We start from the raw sequence: 18196 nt of genomic DNA on the forward strand, positions 1-18196 counted from the left end.
CCAGTTGCATAGTAAAGACTGTGAGAGGCCGGTAGGAAGTAAACTTGTGCAACTGTGTTTAATCCATGATTTCCCAAATGCCGTGTTCATAGGTTGTATCCCATGAGGCATTTGAGGGGACTACTGTCTGTTATGCAGCCAGCCTTTTCCTTCATCCTGATTTCATGCCCTCCCTCCCCGTTCTCCCCACATTCCCTATTCTGAGCTGGTTCCTTGTGCACAGATCCTGCCCTGGCAGGGCCACCTGAACTCTCATCTCCTCCCCGAGTGCCTCAGGCAGAGGCAGTTCTCCCTGTCCTGATCTCCTCAGAGCTTTATCGAACGCTTTTCCTTGACCCGTGTCATATCCTAGCTTGAATTAGGGTAATCATTGCACTGTGTCTCCCAGTAGACAGTGGCCTCCTCTGGCACTGCATGAGTCTCCAGCTGCATGTGGAGCTGTGCCACACACTGGAGGTGGCAATTTATACTCCTGAATGTTGTTGACTGCATGTCTGTTGAAGAAAGGAACTTCCATTAGCTTTGTCTCACTTCTTCTACCCTTTACGTGGTCCTTACAGAGACTTGCTGGTCAGCTTTTTCTGGAGGTTGAGTTGACTGCCCTGGATATCATGTCTAGCTTCGGCAGGAAGCTCTAAGAAAAGATGAGTGGTACTGGTTTTCTATCATCAAATAAGATGCTTGAAATTTCAAGAAAAATAAAGACACAAGTAAAAGGGGAGGGAAAAGATCTCTTTCTGAGCTTGACCTCATTCTCTCCTTCCCTTCATCCCTCCTTTCTTTGTTCCCTCTTCCCTCCCTCTATATTCCTTTTCTCCCCCTTCCTCTTTTCCTCCATGCGCCACCCCCCACCCCCCGCACTCCTTTCTAGACTATTCATTAAAAATCCTTCTCCATGCAAGGGTCTGTGCTGGGTGTCAAGGATATAGCATGACTCCCTCCCCTCACCGAATTCAAAGACCAGTACTTCCTATAAGGAAGGATTTGGCCACTAAGAAAAATAGTTTGTGCCATTTATACTAATAACTGGAAAAACTAGGTTTCAGGTGTTTTTAAAAATTCCTTTTCCTGTTGGCGTTGAGGAGGTTATCCACAGGTCAGAAAATCATTTCCCTCTTTAAAGCTGCCTTATACTATTGCTGACATTTCTGGTGAAGTGTCAGAAAATTTTATGCCCAAGCAGAACTGGTAGAGAGCCAGAAATCAGTAGATTTTGCTTTGGGTGCAAATATTTTATTGAGGATGGAAAAAAGTTGTTTTCTCTGATTTACAGCTCCTGCAAACATAAAGTGGGATCTATATTTAGAAATGGTTTTGAACCTTTGAGATGTAGCCAGGGATTGGTTCTTGCACCTTTCCGAGCTGGCCTTGGTGGGACTTGCCATGGCTAATGTTTTGCTGAGCCAGGTCCAATTTGTAGAACTAGGGCTTTAAACTCTGTATTATTTTTACTGTTTAACTTCTGCTTAAGTTCTTGCTGTGGCGCTCCATCTGTACCTTCCAGAATAGTGAATAGGATGGAAGGAACGCAATTTGCATTGTAGTGTGAATATTTTATAGTGCAGTGTGTTTCCGAGGTTCCTCGAAATGAGTAAAACCATTCTTGACTTGCAGATCTGTTAAAACAATGACAGCAGGAAAATCAAGAGAGAGTCCTGGGTAGGCCTATTAAGTCCTGGCCCCTGAATAAGAGATGTCAAGTTGGTAGAGGTAACGATTCATTTATATTTTTTCAAAATCTTTTCTTTTCCCTTTTCCTCCCCCTGCTCCTGGCTTTTGGTTGGTGCTACCATATGGATGAATATCAGCAAATAGTAAATCTCTCAAGATCTGTTAGCCTTTTTTGTAAATGTTGAGAAGGGGAAGGAATTTTAGAAAAATGGTTTCTCAGTATTATTATAAATCACTTTGTAGAAAAATAATATCTTGTTTCCTTTATATGGCTTTTCTTATGAAATGTGAATTCTGTCACTTCATTACCCACAATACCAGCCTGAGCTGTAGAGAAACCTATCCACCTAGTGACTGGAGCTTTCTTCCATATTGGGTAAAGGTGCTTGGACTTTTCACACTGTGTAATGTCACATTTATGTGAAGCCTACATTTTGGGGGAACCTGTTTAAAAATGAATGGGTACTGAGTGTGTTCCTCTGAAGAAACTACTTTGTCATTGATATATCTAACAAAGGCTTTGGAATTTTCCTTTGAAGATAATTCTGATGATTTCAATATTTCTCAGTCTAAATTTAATTAATACTATATAGTTAAAAATCATTTATAATATTAAAAATATAATAGAATTGTCATCATACTGTCGCTTCAGTCGTTTCCAGCTCTTTGCAACCCCACGGACTGTGTAGCCCGGCAGGCTCCTCTGTCCATGGGATTCTCCAGGCAAGAATACTGGGGTAGGGTTGCTATTTCCTTGTCCAGGAAATCTTCTAGACCCAGTGATCGAACCTGGGTCTCTATGTCTCCTGCATTGGCAGGCAGGTCCTTTAACACTAGAGCCACTCTTTGTTTATATAATATTAAATAAACGTAAAAAGTAGAATAGAATAGAATAGTAAGGCAGAAATTGGCTGGTTTTTCTAGGGATGCAACTATTTAATGGAGATGGAAAAAAGTTCTTTTTCCTAAATCGCAGCTCCTGCACAAAGTGGGTTATATAGAACCATTTTCAGTAGAAAAACTTGAGAAACTATAGAGTAGGTGGGAAAAATGGGAAAATGGAAACAAATTTCCTATTGAAGAATCTCTTTTTGCTCCTTTTTCAGCCCAGGAACAGTGAAACTTAGGTTTTAACTCCAATTTGCCCATTGATTTTTTTTCTTCCATTTTTTTTCTAATTGGTAACATTGTTAATATAAGTGTTGTCATTATTGGCATGTACAGCTGTGTATACAATAACTTATGCTTTACAATAATTTTTTTCAAGGAAAGCTGAAAACGTGTGATTCTCACAGCGTGTTGAAGAACTGTAGTATTTCTTGTAAGACCCCATACATAACTGGGAAGATGTAATGTGAATATAAGTAACCCTTGAGACATTTTAATGTGGGGTAAGAGCAGAACTTCATACAGAGAATTGCTTTCCAAAATTCTATTTCATGTCCTAGAAAAATCTATTTAGAAAGTTTTGAGAATGTAATCACCACCTTTCTCAGATGGGAAGGTGAAGTAAGGGAATAGTCTCTCTCTGGTTTTTGGTATTGGTCAACTGGAATATTCCCATGGCTGGACAGATCTCGACGTGATGTGTGAGTTGAAGTGTAAGAGAGTGGTTTTAAATTTAACTTCAGAGTCCTCTGCTATTTAATCATATGTCAGTTTGATGGTTCCAAGGACAGCATGATATGTTGCTCACAGATAATTACTGTGGAGAGAATGAGTTGGTATAATAATGAATAGCTGGAGAATCTTCTGATAACCTGTGATGAGTGGGCCTTGGTGAGAAACACTCACTGGGCAATTGGCACATAGGTGTCCTATCACTTTGGTGAGTGTGGGTGCTCTTCTGCTAGTTTAACATGCAAAGTAGGGGCTTTTTAGGGATTCTTGAGCAGATAAAAAAAGCACTACTCTTCGATTTTACATGTGTTAGCTATCCCAGACCTGCTATTACTTTATGTTAGCATTTCACTCATAATCCAGGTTATCCAAACTGATATTTGTTGTCAGAATATTACATATAGAAAATTAAATAAACTCGAACCTAAGAAACACATTGGCATTTCTGTGGAATGCCAGACACAAGTCCTCATGTCTTTAAGCTTATCCCCGTGTCTGTAAAATGGAGACAGTTGTATTACAGCTCCTCTCATGAGCTTACGGTCAAGATACATGTTCAGTGTGGAGCACAGTCTGGCACAGAGTAGATGTTCATTAAGTGGTGATGGTTGTGGTTGCCATGGTTATGGACATGTTGAAGGTTATCCTGCTGAGAGTAACAGGGAGTTCGTGCAAGAGAGAAGTAGAAGATGATCCTGTCGAGGCAGCTTCCTTTGCTTACCTAGTTGGAAATAACTGAGTTGCTGGGATAAAGACTGTAGACTTTTTTTTCCCATTAGGCACTGAGAGATTTTGAGGAAAAGGTTAAAAACAGCATCATTCTTCTAAATACTGAATGTGTTATTCCTGAGAGATATGAACACGTGAACTAGAAAATGTCATGCTTATTGAAAAGTAATGTATTTATATGTATGTGTTTACACACACACACACACTCACACTTATAAGTTAATTGACTCAATGCATGTTTGTCTTACAGAAGGTTGTCTTAAATTAGGTTTTTCTTAAACTAGGAAACTAGATAGCCAGGATTTGGCCAAAACCTTTTTATATCCATGCATAAAAGTACAGATACTTAGTTCAGAGGACAGGCCAAGTACCCAACTGTGTTCCTTCATCCATTTATTTTCTTTATTTATTAACTTATGCACTTTCATCAAGTAGTAATTGTATGTCTGCTTTGCTGCAGGTATAACTAAAACAGTTCCTGAAAGTAGCATCTAGAGAGATGGAAGCAAATAGATAGGATTTGTAGTATATTTATGCATGTGCCATAGTATAATATAAATTATTCTGCACATAAATTTCATTTATTTTAAACAAAATATCTTTACAGATCTTCTCATATTCATACATAAAAGCTTTCTGTTCCTTTTTACCTCTATATACAGTTCCATTGTACGTGTCTCCTCCTAAAGGACTTATAGATTGTTTCAAGTCTTTCCCTTTCATGCAGACTGCTATGATTAATAACTGAGTAGACTTAATTTCCTATATATGTATATATAGGAATATATCTGTAGGATAAATGTATAGATGTGAAATTGTAAGGACAGTACATTTCTAGTTTTGCTACATTTTGCTGGTTGCCTTCTACAGAGACTAAACCATTCAGTCCTATGAGCAGTATGTAAGATTGCTTTTTCCCCCCCTTACATTAACTCTGTCTATGCCATGTGGTTTGTAAGCTTTTTGATCTCTGTCAGTATGGAAGGTGAACCATGGCATTTAGGTGTATTTTTCATTTGCTTTTATTTTATTACCTGTGAAGTTGTTCATCTTTATGTATGTTAATTATTTGACATATGTGTTTGTTGGCCTTTTTCTTATTTATTTGTAGAAGCTCTTTGTATATTACAAAAATGACTCGTTTGTCTGTAATTTGAATTTTAAATGCTCCCCCAGCTACTTTGTCTGTTTTTGTTCTTGTTGTTGTTGTTATACAGAAATATTAAGAACATTTTGAGATAGTCAAATGTATTCAGTATTTTATTTAATGTCTTTTGAATTTTGTGTCATAGTTAAACTCTTCCACACAAGAGTATATGAACAATTGTCCTGTGAATTCCTTGGTATTTTTATGGTTTGATTTTCTATATTTAGTCTTCAGACCATCTGGAATTTATCTTACTCTAAGGTATAAAGTATGGATATAACTTTATTTCTTTTTAGGTCAAGTGAAGTTTAAATATCACTTCCTCTGTTTGCCTTTAACTGGAGCTAGCCCAGTCCAGGTTAGCTTTGTCTCCTACAAATTCTTGTAACTTCCCAGTAGAACATGAGGCACAGTCTTAATTCTTGTTCAACGTTTGTCTTTTAGTCTAGAGTGGAACTTCCATCTGGAAAGGACCTGTCTTAATTCATACAATGCCTGTAAAATAGTGGACACTTAATAAATATTTATAGAATGAATTAATAATGTGAGTTGTAAAGATCTGAAGTTATGAGGAGGTAGAAATTATGATTAACCAGAAGCTATGGAAAAGGAATGCAGAAAGGAGTGTGAGTCACTGAGGCTCACATAGAGGGGAAACCAAGTCAACAGGGTGGTGGGAGGTTAGCTCACCCTTGCTATACAGGACAATAAAGCAGCCTTGTGTGGAGAGTCACTTGGACCTCAGATGGCTTTTCCATACCCTGCTCTCTTGCTCTGTGAGATCCAGGCAGAATATCATTTTTTTCATCTTCTTCTTAGGAAGCTTAATTTCTCAGCTTTCCCGTGGTTCAGTGAGACTTACCTACATGATTGAGATGGTTGCAGGATGTAGGGACAAGCGTGGAAACTATGTCAGGAGAAGAACAGAAAATTTTTGTCCAGGCTGTGTTTTAGATGTTTTTTGATGGCTAGGTAGGCCTGTCCAGTAGGCATGTCGGAATGAAAAATCTGGAACTGGAGAGTTGAGGCATTACCCATGGAAGAGTATGGCAAATTCTATATGAATGTCTTGGGCATTCAGAAGAGTAATGACTGGGGAAATTTCTATGAACATGATAGTGTTTGTACTGGAACAGAAAAATGGAAAAGATTTTATCAGATAAAGAACTAGGTGAGGAGCATGAGCAAAGACAGAAGAGGCGGGAGGTACAATGCATGAGAATGGGTTTCTGTAACTTAGGCTCTGGAGCAGAGGAGGAAGTGAACAATAAGGGTTTCCCTGGACAGGGAAAGCCTTGAATGCTTAGCTAAAGGCTTTGAAGTTTATGAGCCTGGGAAGAGCATAGTCAGGTGTATCTTCTAGAATGATTAATTCTGTAACAACTCTGTTGTGGAAGGGTAGGCAGTAGCCCAAGCTGAAAGAAACCACAGCACTGAAACAAGGTGGTGGCCATAGAGGCTAGGAGGCGGCAGCAGGTTTGAGAGATGCAAGGTTAATTAATAAAACAAGCAAGCAGATAAAACACAAAAATCAGCAGCCTATATAGTTTAACAAGAGCCAACAAGACAGGAAAAACAAGCAGATGAAACCTAGCTACTATCATAGTAGGAAGAAAGTAAAGGTGTGGTGACAGATACTTTGCTCAGGCAGTCTGTGGTTGTACCTGTTGCTGCTATAGCAGCAGAAATAAGAAAAGACTTAGTTGACTACTTATTTGGTGCTAGGCATGATGCTGTGCATTCTCCAAGGTTTATCTAACATTTTCTTTATAGAAACTCCAACAGTAGATGCCGTTTGTGAAATTATTAGTCTCCTTTGTGAACTGAGGACAGCAAGGCTCAGAGAAGTTAAGTAACTTGGCTTCTATCACACAGATATTAGTGGAGCCAGGATTTGAACTCAGCTGTTCTGATTCCAGAACCCAGAATCAATCACTGTGTCCTATTTTGCATTAAGACTTTTTGTGTTAGGATAAATTGGTTTGGCCCAGGAACTCCTGGTACTATAGGGACCACTCTTTAATGTGCTTCTTTGGGGATGGAAAGCTATTTTTTTAATACAAAGGATTCCAAGCATTGATGAAAACCTCTTATAATGGAAGTTGAGAAGTTGTTTGTTTTGGCAGTTCCAGCAGCCTTTTTTGAGCTGCTGGTCTGAGTCTTCACTCTCTCTTGAGCAGGAATGTGGGATTCCTTTTTTTGAACTGAGTTTGAGGCGGCCTGGTGAGTATACTGCCATAGAGGCAACAGCAGCTTTGTAGTTTGGAGACGGTCATCAGCTCTGGACTGGTTTCAAGAAACATGGACAGCAGAAATGGGGAAGACCTCAGACCATCCATCCTCCTGCCTGCTTAAGACAGTTCCTGGTGGGGAATTCTGGGGAAGCAGCCAAGAGAAAAGATGTATTTCCAGGAGGGGTTTTCTGCCTCTTCCAGGAATCATTCTTGGGACAGTGTTTCATGGCCCCACACAGTAAGATCAGAGAATCCCAGCAGCATAAAAGCTGCGAAGAAATGAAGTTCTTTTTTGTGATATATGATGATGTTCCTTTTGGAAAACAAAAGACCTCTCTGATAGAGAGATGGCCCTCTCTACAGCACAGTATCTGCATCTCCCTTGATCTTGTCTCAGACAAGTGGGAGGGTTGGCAGCACATAACAAAGACTAAGAATTCAAACTCGTGAACTAGTTCCCTTGTCCAGGCAGTAATCATTCTATGGAATCATTTCTCCCTCATCATTGTTTTAGGTCAGGGTAGATATCATGCCATCAAAATACAAGGCCTTCCTCCTACAGAGTACAGAATTTTTTTTTTTTTTTAACTTTTAAGCCTTTAACTTTGAAGCTTTAATGACTTCATCTGTATACCTGGTAGAAAGGATCTGTGTTGGCTTCTCAGTTCTTATAGCTGCTGGGGAGAGGAGTATTTCTTCTCTGTTGTTTGTCAGTTTATTTGGTTTACCTTCTCATCTCTCACAGACTTTTTACTTTTGTCCAGTCCTCTAAAATGAAGAAGTTTGGGTAGAGTGAATAACATAGCTTTCTTTTCTAAATTTTAAGTGTTATTGACAGATTGTTATTTTATCATTATCATCAACAACTAAAAGACCATTAAAAGTGCATTAGACTTTTAAAAGACCCTATATTTTTAACACAATTTGGGGGAAAGACAATTCTCAGTGTCTTTCTTTGAAAACTCTGCTGCCATTCATTCAGCATGTTCCATGGGCCAGGGTCTATCACTACACAACAGTGATATGAAATATTTTTTTCATTCCACAACAATGCTGTAAGAAGGAGAGTAACAATTTACCATAGGCAGATGAATAAACTGTGGCTTAGTGAGGTCATTTGTAAACTTCTCAAGGTCACTCTGGGTTTGAGCCCAGATTATCTCAAGAACAAAGGACATGGGGATACAACCATACATGGATGCTCCCTTATGTGGCATAATAAAAACTGTTAAAATGTTTTCATTGTGAAGGCAGTGGGGAACAGGATTGTGTTTTAGAAGGATGCCTACCTTGTGTTTCCAATACAACCACAATTGTACTCCACCCATCCTCACGTCTACTTGGCATTTAGTCTTGGAACTGGTATAAAGTCTGCCTATTTTAAGATTAAAAACCTCCCTGGCTCATTTGTCATGTATCTAAACCACCACATTTCATTCTCTCATTTCTTCTCTCCATTCTAGGTACTGTTGTCCTCATGGGTCATTTGCAATAGCCTCTACAAAGTCACAGTCTGTCCCTCTCCTCTACTCCAGATAAAATCAGTGAGGCAGTACCCTCTGCCTAGAAGTGCTTGTTGCCTCCTCACACATTGGACCAAATAGCAGACTCTATGGCTGCTTGGCTTATGAAGTCCTCTACACTCTAATCCTGGGTTGCTTTCAAGTCTTATCTTAAAGCCCAGCATACACACAGAGCCCCTCCACCTCCTCATTTTCTACCTGCTTGCATTGCTGAATCTTTTCTTATTCCCTACGCTTTCTAGACCTTTCCCATCTTTCTGTATTTGCGCATACTCCTCCCATTGCTTAAATGCTGGTTTCCTCCTCATTTCATGTGAAACTCCTGCTCATGTTTGAAGTCCCAATTCACATGTCACCCTCTGATTCCTCTTAAAAATCAGTAGTTCCACCTTGTATTCTGACAGCACTTATTCAATGTTGTAAAAAGTACTTTGTTATTTTCCAGCTACATGTTTTTCCCTTCTACTAAACTTTGAACTGTCTAATGATAAAGACAATTTCCTTTTCATCTTTGTGTCTTTATTTTCCTGGAACCTGGTTATTGCTCCATAAATATTTGTTGGATGAGTAAATGGGTAAATGGATGGAAGAATTGTGGGAGAACAGATAGATTGACAGTGGAGAAGGACAGGAGCTATTTCAGTGTCTGGATAAAGAAATCAAAAGCGTGAGCTAAGACAGCAGCAGTAAGAATAGAGAGGAGGTAACTGTTTTGATAGACACTTTAAATGAAAATGGCTGATTATGGTGATCCATTTCATGTGAAGTGTTGGGAGATGAAAGGCTTATTCCTCCTTGACTCCCAATCTTGGATGACTTTGGAGGAGAAACTGCAAAGAAGTAGGGTGATTTTGGACTTGGGAGAGGGGACAGTTGAGAATTTAGTTTTTAATCTGTTGAGATTCTATGTGGGATATCCATGCTGTGTTGTTGCGTGGACATCTGAAAATTTGAGAAACTGACGGATTCTTGCTCCTCCAGTGGATGGGGTTGCAGGTTGTTACTTGGCATTCCCTCTTTCAGCTCCACTGTCTCCCTCCGGCCCCTTTATCCACACTCCAGTGTATACATTCCTTCCATGGAAAGACGTCGAAGACATTGTAAAATATATAAAATTCTCTGTTGTATTTTCAAAACAGGATACATGTCTGTTTGTGCATTATGTATAAAAAATTTCTGGAAAGATTGACAAAATCCCCTGATACCAGAAGTGGTTACTGGGGGAGGTGGAGAGGGTATATAACTTTTTAAAAAATAAATTCTTTTGTACTATTTAACTTTTTAAATACTAACGGGTGTAGTTTTCAAATTAAGATATAATTCATGCACCATAACATTTTCTCTTTAAAGTGTATAAATTCAGTGGTTGATGTTACATTCACATTTCACAATCATCACCACTGTCCTATTCCAGAACTAAATTTTTGTCACCTCAGAAAGAAACCCATATTCATTAGCAGGCACACTCATTTCCTGTTATTTCTTCCCTTCCCATAGTTCCTTGTCTACTTTCTGTCTTTATGGATTTTTATATTTGAAACATTTTGTATACATGGGGTCATATAATACGTGATATTTTGTAACTCATTTTCTTTTAATTAGCATAATGTGTTTGGAATTCATTCATGTTGTTTGTTTCAGTACTTCATTCCTTTTTATTGCTTAATAACATTCCGTTGTAGGTATATACCAGTTTTGTTTGTCTATTCATCACCTGATCAACTTTTGGGCTGTTTGTAGTTTTTAGCTGTTATGAATATGCTCCTATGAACACTGATGTGCAGGTTGTTGTTTGAATATATGTTTTCATTTCTTTTGAGTATATACCTAGGAGTGGAATTTCTGTGTCATATAGTAACTCTGTGCTTAACTTCTTGAGGAACTGCCAAATTGTTTTTCACAGAGGTTGTGCTAATTTTACATTGCCACCACCAACATGTAATTGTTCCTATTTCTTCGCATTCTCACCAACATGTGTTATTGTTTGCCTTTTTGATCATAGGCACCCTGGAATTATGAAGTGGTATCTCATTGTGCTTTTGATTTGCATTTGCCTAATGACTAGAGATACTGAATGTCTTTTCATGAACTTATTGTCTATTTGTGTGTCTTCTTTGGAGAAATATCTATTCAAATCCTTAGCCCATTTTCAATTGTATTTGTCTTTTTATTGTTGATTTGAAAGAGTTATTTATATATACTGGATACTAGACCCTTATTATATATAGGTTTTCTTATATTTTTTTGTGTACTGGTAATTTTACACTCATATTTACCATGCTCTATTAAAAAGATTTGGCTTCCCTTGTGGCTCAGCTGGTAAAGAATCCACCTGCAATGTGGGAGACCTGGGTTTGATCCCTGGGTTGGGAAGATCCCCTGGAGAAGGTAAAGGCTACCCACTCCAATATTCTAGCCTGAAGAATTCCATGGACTCTGGAGTCCATGGGGTTGCAAAGAGTCGGACATGACTATGTGACTTTCACTTTGTCACTTTATTAGAAAGATTGTCCAGTACACAATAGCTGACATTTTGAAATAATTAAGTGATATTTTAAATAATAAAATGGCAATTTAAATAATAAATTAATAGCTTTAAAAATTATTCTCTTGGGGAAAGTAAGTGAATTTATACTATTATAATATGTGGCTTACAGATTACCAGCTGACAATTTTACCTTGGCACTGCTTTTTCAAGGTTTCCATGAAATAGGATTAGGGATAGTTTACCAAATATTAAGAACTTATTCAAAGTGTAATCTAGACCTGAGACATATATAGTCCTACAAACACACATGTGGTCACTTATATGAAATAGATGCTTCCCCTCTTTTGGTGATGGCTTAGCTACATTTGAAATGGACTTTATCTTGAATATTCACTTAGCTTTTGTCTATTGATATGACCAAACTTCAAATTTTGAGCCCCTTCCAAGCAAATAATTTGCCCATTTAAATGTTCAGGGTATGGCCTCATTTTATAGTGCCATAAAACGAAATTTAAAAAGCCTCTCTAGAGAGCTGTGATTACCATTTTTTCTTTAGTTGTTAGCCAAGCTAATAAATATTCTTAGCAGTTCTGTCATCACATGTCATATAAAACTAGACCTAATGTTAAGATCTAAGAGAGGATCCCAAGTACTACAGCCTTCTATGCAGCTTGAGAGGAAGAAGTGATACACCTGATCCATCAAACACTTGGATCTTCAGAAGCAGGGCTTAGCACACCCTCCCCCCGACTCCACGAAGGGTGTAAGAAGGGGCCCTTGAAAAGGTTTGGCTTGCTGAGGATAGTCTGGCTGGCTGTTCAGGGAAGTGAAGTTATAACTGCGTGGCCCTGGGGTGCTGTATGTTCCCAGCTGTCACTGAGGAAACACTTGGCTGTGATTGGAGATAGTCACATAAGCCTCTCTTCTACCATATAAGGCTGTCTTCCATCATATATATGTATTATTTTTTTCAAATTCCTGACCAATGTCTTTCCAATCTTCCTGCTTCCCTGGTTCCCCAGCATCCCTCCTTGGGTTCTCCAGCACAGGTTCTCTCTTTTCAAAGGTCTCCATTAAAGCCTGGGATCTTTGTCAAATTCTTGACAGCCAGTAATTCATAAAGGAAAAATGAATTACCTGAGTTTTAGCATAGGTGTAGGGCAAGAGAGTTGTTTGGAAGTGACTGCTGTAGGCTGTTAAGACAGCTACTTAGCTTTTAGGGCTGGCATGAGAGGGATGAAAAATAATGAGTTAACCTGCTAAGAATTTGGCCATTTTAATCATTAGAGTCTGGGTATACTTTGTCTCCATTTATGTGGAGTGGGGAAACAGTTATCTTGATAAGCAGGGATTTATCTCACCCCACCTCTCAGTGGCTGCCTGAACTCAGAGTAGAATGGACTCCTTTATGTAGCAAGGGGAATGGGCATGCTTTGTATGAGTAAGAAAAAGAAAAAAACTCATTGGTATTTTTTCAAAATTCTTATCAGCAAAGAGCATTACCGAGAAATCCAATAGGGTAGCGATGACATTGAGTTTTATTCTTACCAGGAATGCACAGATGGCTGGAGTTAGAAGCTATTCATTTTTAGCACATATCTCTCATTAATGTTAGTGGAAATTACAATAGACCTATCAAAGGGGAAAAATAGAGGCGAGTCTGCTGTATCAAATAAACGGACATCATTTTTGTGCAAAGGTCGCATACTTTGAATAATTCCTTTCTGTAATTATAACTTCCTGTAGTTAGTTTATTCTTCTTTCTGAATTTGTATGTTGTCATTGGTATTTTTAATGACCTGAAGAAAAGCATTTCAGCAAACTGCCCAGGTCTGAGACTTATAATTAGTCATTGCAGCTTGTGGGATCTTTTGTAAATAACTCAATGGAGATGTGTTTCTTCATAAAAGTTCCCTTTGATTAATTACCCAGGAAATGCTTCCAGTTCATAGATATTTGTAAATCTGTATCATAAAATACTACATTCCTAACAGTTCAGTCAGTGAGAAACTTGTGATTTTTTTTTTAAAACCAGCATGTGTTTAGGTGTTGCCAGGACTTTAATCAATTTCTACCAAACAACAGTATGGAAACTAATTGCCAACAGCCAGGAAATCTAGTTCCTAGTTATTTCACCTCTATATTCGAGACAGAAACAGAAGATTCAAATTAAAATGTAGTATTTAAAAATGAAAAGAAAGTTCAAAAAGAAATAAACTCAATTAATTAAAAATGCAAGCAACATAGGACTTGAATTCACCATGGTACAAAATTTTAGTAAAAATTTAATACGTTATTTTCTAATAGCACATTGCTTTCCTCGTGGGGTGAACTTTGGATATGCTGAATTTATAGAATTTCTGGTTTCTTCAATTGGGAAAGAGGAAAATCTTTTTTACTTCTGATCTCCTCTTTGGATGAAGAATTCTGATTTTATAAGGTGATTTTATAAGTTCAACAAATGGACTTAGTACTAAGAATCATTGCATAGGGTGCAAAGTGAGATTAAGACCACTTAGCAGAGCAAAACACCTACTTTTGATAAATGACTTTATTTTTCCTACTTTACCTTGAATCTTAAATGTTTTTATATTCATCTAATTAATATTGAAGGTATTTTTTCTCATAATAGTAAAAAAATAAATAATCTGACATTACCTATTGGTATAGAAAAATCAGTTTGTATAGTGTAACTTTAGTTCTTCTGTCTAAATTACCCTATGTGAAAGTGGCTCAGTCATGTCCAGCTCTTTGCAACCCCAGGGACTATACAATCCATGGAATTCTCCAGGCCAAAGTACTGGAGTGGGTAGCTGTTTGCTTCTCCAGGGCATCTTTCCAGCCCAGGGATCGAACCCAGGTCTCCCGCATTGCAGGTGGATTCTTTACCATCTGAGCTACCAGGGAAGCCCTGGGATACTGGGGTCAGTAGCATATCCCTCCTCCAGCGAATCTTCCTAACCCAGAAATTGAACCAGGGTCTCCTGCATTGCAGGTGGATTCTTTACCAGCTGAGCTACCAGGGAATCCCAAATTATACTATAGGTATATTTAATAGTCATTCATCACTATCCTATAAATGCTTTATAAAACGTTATTAAACTTCAGTTATTCCCCAGACCTTTAGCCATTCACTGGGTAAATGGTTTCCTTGGATGGTACATGAAGAAAGTTTCCTCTCATCTTTCCATCTTTCTTCATAATCTCAAAAGTTTTTAGTCTCTTGTAGAAATGCCTGCAATGCAGGAGACCCTGGTTCAATTCCTGGGTTGAGAAGATCCCCTGGAGAAGGGATAGGCTACCCACTTCAGTATTCTTGGGCTTCCCTGGTGGCTCAGATTGTAAAGAATCCACCTGCAATGTGGGAGACCTGGGTTTGATCCCCTGAAGGAGAGCATGGCAACCTACTCCAGTATTCTTGCCTGGAGAGTCCCCATGGAAAGTGGAGCCTGGCAGACTGCAGTCCATGAGGTTGCAAAGAGTCGGACACGATTGAGCAACTAAGCACTGCGCAACAGTGTCTTTTTTTCAAAATAGATAAGAGTCTTTGCCTAAAGAAGAGATGCCTTCACAGGCACTTCAAGTGTGTGTGTGTGTGTGAAATAACTAAATAAGTATGTAGGTATATTGGTGTATATGTTTATGTGAAATAAATGTAAGTAGCCTGTGTGCATGCAGGCTCAATCGCTTCTGTCATGTCAAATTCTTCACTACCCTATGGACTATATAGCCTGCCAGGCTCCTCTGGGGCAAAGGGCAGAAGAAGAACAGGGCGATAGAGGATGAGATGGCACTGAGTCAATGGACATGAATTTAAGCAAACTCCAGGAAGTAGTGAAGGCAGGGAAGCCTGGAGTGTTGCTGTCGATGGGGTCCCAAAAGCATTGACACAACTTAGTGACTGAAGAACAACATATGCGTGTGTGTATCTTCTGATGGAAGAAATGCAGCATTTGCTGTGTTTTTTTGTGGTGAAAAGAGAAGACGTTCGTAACTGCTGATGCAGAGTCATGGTGACATGGCTTTGGGAAAACAGTCATATCTGGGTAGTGGTGCTTTTGTTTGTTTGTAGTGGAAGGTTTATCCTGGTTAGCTCTAATAAGAAATTAGCAAGCAAAGTAAATCCAAGAACAGCAATGATAGTTTAGGAAAATAACATGAGTTTTGGAATATAACAGATTGGGATAGAACTCAGCTCTTTCAAATGGAAGAGTCCTCTAAGCATGTTGGTTAATGGCTCATCCTCAATTTTATTGTCTGTAATAGGGATAACAATATCTGCATCACAAAGTAGTTTTGAGGATTAAACATGTACATTGTCTAGTCCAGAGAAATGCTAAGAAAATGCTTCCTTCTATAGCACACATGCTGCCATCTATAGCATGCATACTGAGTGTTTGTGGCTGCTCTATGGATTTTAGATGGGTTTCCTGGTAGCTCATTGGTAAAGAATCTGCCTGCAGTGCAGGAGACCCTGGTCTGATTCCTGAGTTGGAAAGATCCGCTGGAGATGGGACAGGCTACCCACTCCAGTATTCTTGGGCTTCCCTTGTGGCTCAGCTGGTAAAGAATCCACCTACAATGTGGGAGACATGGGTTTGATCCCTGGGTTGGGAAGATCCCCTGGAGAAGGAAAGGCTAGCCATTCCAGTATTCTGGCCTGGAGAATTCCATGTTCTCTAGAGTCCATGGGGTTGCAAAGAGTTGAATACAACTGAGTGACTTTCACTTTCACTTTATTTTATTTTTTTTAAATGATTACTGTAAGTTTAGTGAACATCCATCATCTCAGATAGATACAAAGATAAAGTAAAACCATATTTTTTTTTCTTCTGATGAGGACTCGAGATTTACTTTTCTGTAGCTGTTCAGTTTCTTAGTCATGTCCATGACCCCATGGACAGCAAATGTCATGCCTTGCTGTCCTTCACCATCTCAAGTCTGCTTGAACTGACATCCATTGAGTCGGTGATGCTATCCAACCATCTCATCCTCTGTCACCCCCATCTCTGCCTGCCTCCACTCTTCCCTAGCATCAGTGTCTTTTCTAACGAATCAGCTCTTCCCATTAGGTGGCCAAAGTACTGGAGTTTCAGCTTCAGCATTAGTCCTTTCAATGAATATTCAGGACTGATTTCCTTTAGGATTGATTGGTTTGCTCTCCCTGAACTCCAAGGGACTCTCAAGTCTTCTCCAACACCACAGTTCAAAACCATCAATTCTCCAACTATCAGCCTTCCTTATTGTCCAACTCTCACATCCATACATGACTACTCAAAAAACCTAGCTTTGACTAGATGGACTTTTGTGGCAAAGGCTGGCTCTGCTTTTTAATATGCTGTCTAGGTTGGTCATAGCATTTCTTCCAAGGAGCAAGTGTCTTTTATTTATTTATTTATTTTTTTAATTTTATTTAATTTTTAAACTTTACATAATTGTATTAGTTTTGCCAAATATCAAAATGAATCCACCACAGGTATACATGTGTTCCCCATCCTGAACCCTCCTCCCTCCTCCCTCCCCATACCATCCCTCTGGGTCATCCCAGTGCACTAGCCCCAAGCGTCCAGTATCATGCATCGAACCTGGACTGGCATCTCGTTTCATACATGATATTTTACATGTTTCAATGCCATTCTCCCAAATCTTCCCACCCTCTCCCTCTCCCACAGAGTCCATAAGACTGTTCTATACATCACTGTCTCTTTTGCTGTCTCGTATACAGGGTTATTGTTACCATCTTTCTAAATTCCATATATATGCGTTAGTATACTGTATTGGTGTTTTTCCTTCTGGCTTACTTCACTCTGTATAATAGGCTCCAGTTTCATCCACCTCATTAGAACTGATTCAAATGTATTCTTTTTAATGGCTGAGTAATACTCCATTGTGTATATGTACCACAGCTTTCTTATCCATTCATCTGCTGATGGGCATCTAGGTTGCTTCCCTGTCCTGGCTATTATAAACAGTGCTGCGATGAACATTGGGGTACACGTGTCTCTTTCCCTTCTGGTTTCCTCAGTGTGTTTGCCTAGCAGTGGGATTGCTGGATCATAATGATACAATAGACCAGTTAGACCTAATTGATATCTATAGGACATTTCATCCCAAAACAATGAATTTCACCTTTTTCTCAAGCGCACATGGAACCTTCTCCAGGATAGATCACATCCTGGGCCATAAAGCTAGCCTTGGTAAATTCAAAAAAATAGAAATCATTCCAAGCATCTTTTCTGACCACAATGCAGTAAGATTAAATCTCAATTACAGGAGAAAAACTACTAAAAATTCCGACATATGGAGGCTGAACAACACGCTCCTGAATAACCAACAAATCACAGAAGAAATCAAAAAAGAAATCAAAATTTGCATAGAAACAAATGAAAATGAAAACACAACAACCCAAAACCTGTGGGACACGGTAAAAGCAGTCCTAAGGGGAAAGTTCATAGCAGTACAGGCACACCTCAAGAAACAAGAAAAAAGTCAAATAAATAACCTAACTCTACACCTAAAGCAATTAGAAAAGGAAGAAACGAAGAACCCCAGGGTTAGTAGAAGGAAAGAAATCTTAAAAATTAGAGCAGAAATAAATGCAAAAGAAACAAAAGAGACCATAGCAAAAATCAACAAAACCAAAAGCTGGTTCTTTGAAAGGATAAATAAAATTGACAAACCATTAGCCAGACTCATCAAGAAACAAAGGGAGAAAAATCAAATCAATAAAATTAGAAATGAAAATGGAGAGATCACAACAGAAAACACAGAAATACAAAGGATC

At 38.8% G+C, this 18196-nt stretch overlaps 1 protein-coding gene across 1 annotated transcript in view; it reads left to right on the plus strand.

The window, feature by feature from the left end:
• The window catches only part of ERC2 (ELKS/RAB6-interacting/CAST family member 2), an 882456-nt gene that overhangs the window by 491723 nt on the left and 372537 nt on the right, over nt 1-18196 (plus strand). The gene's annotated exons all lie outside the window — the stretch shown is intronic.

Source organism: Bison bison, unplaced genomic scaffold (assembly GCF_000754665.1).
Source record: "Bison bison bison isolate TAMUID 2011002044 unplaced genomic scaffold, Bison_UMD1.0 scf7180017864304, whole genome shotgun sequence".
In the NCBI taxonomy this organism is placed as follows: Eukaryota; Metazoa; Chordata; class Mammalia; order Artiodactyla; family Bovidae; genus Bison; species Bison bison.